This window comes from Cricetulus griseus, chromosome 2 (assembly GCF_003668045.3).
Source record: "Cricetulus griseus strain 17A/GY chromosome 2, alternate assembly CriGri-PICRH-1.0, whole genome shotgun sequence".
Taxonomy (NCBI): domain Eukaryota; kingdom Metazoa; phylum Chordata; class Mammalia; order Rodentia; family Cricetidae; genus Cricetulus; species Cricetulus griseus.
The window spans coordinates 397,519,140-397,527,232 of record NC_048595.1 but is presented as its reverse complement, the minus strand read 5'-3'; positions in this window follow the sequence as shown (position 1 = coordinate 397,527,232).

Here is an 8,093-nt window from a genome sequence, read left to right as displayed (position 1 = left end):
CAACCAAATACATACATACATACATACATACATACATACATACATACATACATACATACATTTTCTGGGGTAGAGAGAATGCTGAGGAGAAGAGTGGAATCTCGTGAGCCACCAGCCATTTGTGGAAGAAGCAGCATGGAAAGTTCATAGATGAGGCAAAGGAGCCTTGGAGCAGCACATAGATTAACAGAAATGGTTGTTATAAGAGCCAGTTAAAAAAAAAGCCTAGGTTATTGGCTGAGGTTCCATAATTAATAAGAAGTCTCCGTGTGGTTATTTGGGAGCCAGACATTCCAACGAAAAACTCCACCTACAGTCCAGGGCTTGGAGCAGATCAGGAAAAAGGAGGTACCCTGCCTCTGCCTCCCCAGGGCTGGGATTAGAGGAGTGTGGCACCACTGCCCAGCAATTTGGGACAACTTTTTATCCAGTAATGGAGAAGAATATTGTAGAGTGTGCTTCAGAAATGTCCCATCACCCATTTCATTCATCTTGATGGTTCACAGGGAGATCTGCATGACAAGCAGACAGTGGTAGTCAGAGTTGAAAAATGATTCAGGAACCAAGTTCTGAAGGTGAGGAAAGCCTTTTCTTTTACTTAATTCTTTTTGTTTTTCAGAGCTTGGGATGGAAGTCAGAGCAGTGAGACTGTCTCCAACAAAACAAAGCAGATATGGGAACTGGAGAGATGGTTCAGTTATTATGAGGACCTGGGTTCAATTCTCAACACCTACATGGTGACTGCAGCTGTCTGTAATCCCAATTCCAAGGGATTAGATGCCATCTCTGACCTCTTCAGGGAGGTACACAGACATATAATAAGACAAAACACCCAACCACAAAAAAAAAAGAAAAAAGAAAAAAGAAAAAAAAAAACGTGGCTGAGCTGGCTCAGTGGCTAAAGGTGACTGCTGCCAATTCTGATGACTTACTTGAGTTGGATTCCCAGGGCTCACTTGGCAGAAAGCAAGACTGGACTCTCAAATTTATCCTCTGACAGCCACACACATGCTGTAGCATGACCATATACCCACTCAATTAAAAAATAAATGTTTTCAAAATGCATTTATGGATGGAGCTGAAGGGCACTGGGGCTGGAGATGTAGCTCATTGTCAAGGCCCTAGATTCAGTGTCCAACAACAGTGTAGAGTTGGGGAGGGTATGCACTTATTTTTAAGTCTTTTTAATATGTAATCCCAGACAGTTTAATTTGTTTTTCTTTCCAATAGACATAAAGTGTGTGTGTGTGTGTGTATGTGTGTTTTACAGTGGTGGTACCTAATGGGGTGAATTACTGTCACATGTTTGTTTTATGGGACAGTCCACTGAGGGGAGCTTGCTGGGACTTGCTGTAGAGTGTTTTAAGTCAGGGCCATATAGGAACCACAGTGAAGGGGGAAGTGTGTGAGGGGGCTGTGTGAGCAGGTCAGATAAGGGTGCCAAACAGCTCAGAAGTATTTAGAGGTCCACATGGGCCACTGTCTGAATCTTCCAATAGAGTGTTATTTATATTTTGTGGGGGGGAGGGGGGCAGGGGAGGTTGTGGGGGTGTGGGTGAGTGGGGACACAGGTCCTGGGGACTGAGTTTGGGCATTCTCTTATGCTGAGGAGCCCTATCCTAGGGCTAATATCCCCAGCCCCCGTTAAGAGCCTGCTGGCTGTCATGGAAATGCCTGCATTTCTCAAACAAAAATAAGACATGAGGCCTGACAATTTTTGCATTTTAGCCTTTATTTGGCCCTAGATCTTTCTCGGTTTGCAGAGTCATTCCGGCTGTCCTGTGAACAGAAAGGAATATGGAAACTTACAAAGGGGACCTTCCCCATGGCCACCAGGTGCCTCTTAGTACCCCACCCCGCCCCCGTGGGAGGGGGGAGTGCAAATGTTGCCTTGAGCAGGAGAAGAGGGGTGGTACTTCTTTGGGCGGAGTCAAGCGTTGATCAGGAGGCACAGTCTTCAACCAACCAATGAGACGGCAGACGGACAGAGTGTCTGTCAAAGCACAGGGAATTAAGTTCACAGGTCAAGGCAGACCAGTGCTTGGGCGATTGGTCCGATTCCAAAGCCAGGGGCGGGTAGTGGTAGCAATCTAAGTCCCACTTGTGCAGTCAGTTAGCAATGGCTTTCTGAAGAAACGGGCTGCCCGTGTAGCGCTTCGGTGTGGACTGCACAGCCACCACCCACTCCCAGCGCTGGGCACCCCACTTACTGTTTTGAGAACTGCTGTAACCTGACTCAGGGCTAAGAGAAGGTGTGTTGTTGTAACTATCTCCATGCTCAGAATCCCCAGAGCTCCCCACTCTCCACCCCGCTTCTGTCTGCAGGTGTGGCTGGCCACAAGGCCACCGCTGCAGGGTCTCTTGGGCCAGTTTGGGAGGGCTGCCTGAAGGAGATGGCAGGGCAGCCAGCAGAGGCCTGGGCTGGGTGGCTCCTCAAGCTAAGAGGTATTTAGGCCTCCCGCAAAGATGAACCACAACATTTTGCTCATTAAGATTCTACTTCTGGGCCAGTGAGATGGCTTAGCAGGTAAACGCATCTGCTGCCAAGCCTGACCTGAGCTCCGTCCCTGGAAGGGTCCTCTGACTTTCTCACGTGCACTGTGGCACACACCCATGATAAATGTTTTAAAATCTTAAAAAAGAATTCCATGGAAAACATTTTGTTTCTGAGAAAAATTATCATCAGCCAAGCAAAGTTGTTCATTCTTGGGGGTGTACGTCCCCTGCATTATTATGCTGTCACCAACGCCGGTCCGACATAAACATGTTACAGACAAGAAAAGGTGTTCAAAATATTTGTTGCAGAGAAAAACAGGTTGCAGAAGTGTACAATCAATCTCTCTACATAGGTGTATGTTCACAGACATGTCCATGCACACACATTTGGCAGCTACAAAAATTTACCATTGTTTACCTTTGGGTAGTGGGATTAAAGGTGTTTGATTTTAATTTTTAATTTGTGTTGTATTTATTAATATCTCCCGATTTTTATGAGAATTTTTTAAGTACTTGTGCAAGCAAATTGCATATCTATGTGCACTTACACACACACACACACACACACACACACACACACACACTGAACTTAGACCTTACTGGGTATGGAGACATTCCATTGTAATTCCAGCATTCAGGAGGCTGAGATGGGCAGATTTCTTTGAGTTTAAGGCTAGCCTGGACTGCTGAGTGAGTTCCAAGCCAACTGGAGCTAAACAAAGCAGCAGACAGGCAGCGGTTGCACCTAACAACAGTGGCCACCAGCACTCTCCAAAGTGCTTCCACACATTATATTACTTGAGCATCTCAACCCCTTCCCAGCTGAGGGGGCAGAGCCTTCACTGTACCCTGAGTCCTACTCCTTGCTTCATAGCTGCCACAGCACTTTGCTTTCTTGAGACGGTATCTTTCTATGTAGACTATCTGGTTATCTGTGTAGATCAAGCTGGCCTCTGAGCTTGCAGTCCTCCTGTAGTGTTGGAGTTATAGGTGTTGGAGTTATAGGTATGCAAATCTATGTGTCTTCTTGTCCCGCTGTCCCTCTCGCTGCTGTCCCCAACCTCCTCTGGAAGCACGAGATCTTCCAAGTCTCTAGTCTCAGAACTGAGCACACTTAGGCATTGGTAGATGCCATCTTCTAGAATCTGGACTCTTTCAAGGCCCATCTTTGTAGGTTTACTCTGTTCTTTATTTTCCCAAGATCCTCTCTTTAATTTTTTTGTGACAGGGTCTCACTACGATGCTTATAGTGAGCTGGTCTCAAATTCCAGGCCTCAAGTAATCCTCTTGCTTCAGCCCCTGGAGTAGCTGGGATTACAGACATACATCATTGATTTAGGTTCTTCTCTGTTACCCTTCAATATTTTGCAAGGGCTTTTGGAAAATGACTGACAACTAAAGTGGCTTTGGAACCAGTTATATCCCTTGATTTGTACTATCCCAGGTCTGGAAGGGGCTAGAGCTGGTCCATGCGGGCTATGCCTGCAGGACCTGGAGGTAGCTCTGTTGGGGCCCAGGCACCACAGCACCATGGCACCAAGGCACCATAGCACCACAGTTTGGGCAGGGTTGGGCCCAACTCCTTGGGCTTTGCTAAGTGGCTCCCCTCTTTGAGGCTCAAGGAGGGAATAGAAGGCTGGGTTAGAAAGGAGGAGGCTAAGCAGGAGGAGCAGTCCACTACATTACTAGATGTCTTAAGTACAACCAGATGTACTGTGACTTTCCAATCAGGCCCAGCCCCAGAGGGCAGAGCAGGGGCAGTGGACGTTCTATGCAAACTGGTTTTCTAATTCTCCACTCTGTCCTGCATTTGTAAACTTTGTAAGAGAGGAGTGACTTCCTGTGAGTTTCCAGGGGCTGGTGTGTTAAGAGGGTGTGGGTACTGCCTCTGGACTCAAGCCCTAGAACCTAGTGGGGGAAAGACCTTAAAATTCCTGCCGGAATGGAGTTAATGACTCTTCAGGGTTTCATAGAGGAAGTTCAACTGAGTTGGGTTCTGATGGTTGAATAGGAGTAGAAAATAAGATTCTAGGCTCAGAGATGAGGAAGTGTTCAAATAGCTCAGGTGTTACTGAATTCTGTGGGACTACAGGTATAAAGTGGAATCAACTCAAAGTGTTGGTGCAAACGCTGTGCTGTTAAATAGTCCAGGGGAAGCCTCTGTTGGTATAGCAACAGAGTATCTAGAGTAAGTTGAGGATTTTGAGTGTGGGGTACTAGGGTCCCCCCCCCCAGTTAGGCACATAGAGGTGAAGGGGGGTTGATGTCTCCTCTCCAAGCCTTGAGAGGCCTGACATAGAGGTGGACCTGAAAGGAGAGAGTGCATTTTTCAATTCCTACAGAGGCTCCCTGAGACTCTCAGCCTGGCTGTGGGGGTGCTGGACCAGACCCATCCTGGGGCAACAGGGAGGTCGGGGAGATGACAAAGCTGGTGTAAGTTTAAAAACAGCAGTGGGGTGGGAGGCTTTGGCAGTGGGGGAAACTTTGGCAACTAGGCCTTGATGGCCAAACCCCCAAATCCCAAAAGGCTGGCACTTCCATTTGTGGACAGAGCAGTCTGAGTCTGACCAGAGGCAAGTTCAGGCAGCAACTGGTGGGGTGTGGACTGGTGGGGTGTGGTGTCCTCTGGACATACTCCCTGTCCCCTCAGCCACAACATGCTTCCTTCCTTTCCTGCCCATAGTGACTCCTGAGGGGCCAGCAGAGGACCATAGAGAGAGCACCCTCCCTTTCCTCTTCCTCTCTTCCATTTCTTTCTGCTTCCTCCCTCCACCCATCCTTCCCTGGAGCCTTTTTCTTTCCTTTCTTGCCCCACCAGCTCTTGGCTTCTCTGGGTCTGGCTCCTGCTGCCTCCCTGAGCCCTCCTTCTCCCATCTAAAGTCCCTCCAAGTGTATGTAAGGCATACTTTTGGAAAGTCCTCAATGCCCATTTCTGGGCCAAGACGTCACTCACACACTCCCATATACACTTATGCCCCTACCTGTGCACTCACATCCAGTCATACACCAAGCACAGCCCCTGCTTCTGGGATGGGTAGCAGTGAGTACTCCATCTTGGAAGTGATAGAAGCCAAATGGCTGCAAGAGGATAGTAGGCCTGGAAGAGCTATGCATTAGCCATCATTACCACTATTATTATCCAATCCATTGTGGGCACTTGACCTGCCCTGGGAGGCGCTCAGTGACCTCAGCAGGGGGCTTGCAGGGCACAGATCCCTTGCCTGAGGGTAGTCAGGAGAGGGGTCAAGAAGGAGCCCTCAGAGATTAGCCCCCCAGAAAGGCCAAGAATAGAGATATGATGAAAGGCCATTTGCCAGGACTGAGTGCGTGTCAGCTTCGGGGTGATGTATTAACAGGGCCTTAATGAGCTCAAGGAAGGAAAGCGATACTTCATCGCCTGGGCACTGGGACAGGATGTAGGTGAAGGAGGCAATCGAGCAGGCTTCCCCCACCTGCTAACTACAGCCCTCACTGGGACCCATGGCCACCTGAAAGTAAGAACCTTGTGGAACTGTAAGGCCTGGTCTGACCGGTGGGTGGGGCCTCGAAGGCTTCTGTAGCATGCTAAGCATCCCTCTGAGGTGTGAACAAGTTCTCCCAGATCCTGGTACTGGGAGGTGTCCTCTCTAGGTGGTTGTGAATGCTTCTTCAAGCTAGGTGCCTCAGAGGAAGCTCCCTCCTGTCACCATCTTATCTTGGAATCTGGTGCAGTCTGGTCCTGGAGACACCCATCGGCCAGGCCAGCTAGGCTTGACATCCTGGCACAATTCAGATGACTGAGGTATTTCTGCTACTGTGGACACTGGCCTCTTAAACCTGCCTCTGACCATCAAGGGAGCCTACAAGGGCTGCAGGTACTGAGAACCGGAGGGCAGCGGGTCAAGGTCAGGCTTTGCTGAGTGCCGCCACCCCACTCCCCCAAGCCTCAGATGCCCGACTGGAAAGAAATACTGCAATCAAGAAACTCCTTGTTTAGTCACAGCTCCTGCCCTGCTAGCATGGTGATGGTGGCTGTTTGCACCCTACTTTTATGATCATGATGCTGGGGACCTGGCCCGATACTCGAGTTTTGACACATCCTCGGTTTGTATCAGGATATGTGGGTAGAGGTGCAGGTTAAGAATGGGAAGGTGGGGTGCAAGCAGGAAAATTCTGGGGCTGGAAAAGCCCCTGGTCTTATGAGTTTCAGAACTTAGTTGATTGTTGGTCTTATTTCTATATTTAGTCTATGGAAAGAAAAAGGAGGGGGGGCGTTTGGCAGCTTGTGCCTTTCTCTTCCCCGGCATCTACAGAGCTGCCTGGGTTTGTGGGATGCTAGAGTGTCCAGAGGCATGGTCACTGGTGAAGGGATTGGATACTGTTTAGAGTTCTGCGACTCAGAGACCAGAGGCCTGTTTAGCAAGTTAGAGGAAGTCCCTCCAGGGTGAATCCTGTCTTGGCTCTTGCTGACCAGCCACCCGGAAGGAAAAGGAAGCCTCAGAAGACAGGCAGAGCCCTGAAGCACTACCCATGGGTGGGAAATGATAGTCACAGATCCTCTGGCCACTCCAGGCTCCTCTAGAACCTCCACCAAAAGTGCAGCACCTGTGCTCATGGCTTCCTAGGGCCCAGGGAGTTTTGGTCTTCATCACCACCGAAGCTTTGAGACGCCTGCCTAAAACTGTGCCTACTCTAGACTGGGAGCATCAACGCTTGGCACAATGCCCGGTGGCATAAAGCTCAGTGCAAATGCCACTGGTCATCAGTGGCTGGGGCTCCTTCAGTCCGTGCTGGTGGGCCCAGGGTGACCATCGTCTCTTTGGGGAAGCTCTCCAGAATGATTGACTTTTAATAAGTCCCAACCCTGAGTCGCTGGTCAATCCAGGGCTCGGTCTCCTGTACACTCCCCACCCCACTCGTTCGGTGGCACCTGTGCAGGGACAGTGCCCTCCCCTGGCTGTCTGTCTTGCCCTGAGCATCCTGCACGCTGTAGGTGCTCTGCGTACCCGAGTCCTGGACGCAGACGAGAGTCCACAGGCGTCCTGGTCTTGGCCAGTCAGCGGACGGGGCGGGCCCGGCCGGGCCGGCCGCCTTCCCCTTTGCCCTTCGACCCAGGAAGCGGCTCACAGCCAGCGGCCACTCACGGCAGCCTGGAGCTCAACCCTGGCCTCCGCGCCCGTCCGGCCTCCTCGGCCTCCCCGCCTCCGGGCCGGGCCTCCACCCCCAGCGCAGCTTCCCGCTCCGACGGCAGGGGAGGCGGGAGCGGGCGAGCGGCCTGAGAGTGGCGCAAGGACACTCTCACACCGAGGGTCATTTGCTCTTTTTCCCCCCGGGTGGCTAATTTATTTTCGAGCCCGGGGAGGGGGGAGGCGGGGCAGCGAGGCCGCTCCGAGGGGCCGGGCGAGCTGGGGCGGGGGGCGGGCGCTGGGAGGGGCGGGCGCGGGCCGGAGGGAGGGCGCTGGGGGCGGGAGAGGGGAGGAGGGGTGGGGGTCCTGCCTGAGGGGGGAGCCTGGGCCGCCCCTTGTCGGCCACCCCACTGCCCAGTCCCGCTCCCGGCCGCGGGGGCCGCAGCAGCCGCAGCAGCCGCAGCAGCAGCGGCCCCAGGATGGTGAGCGCCG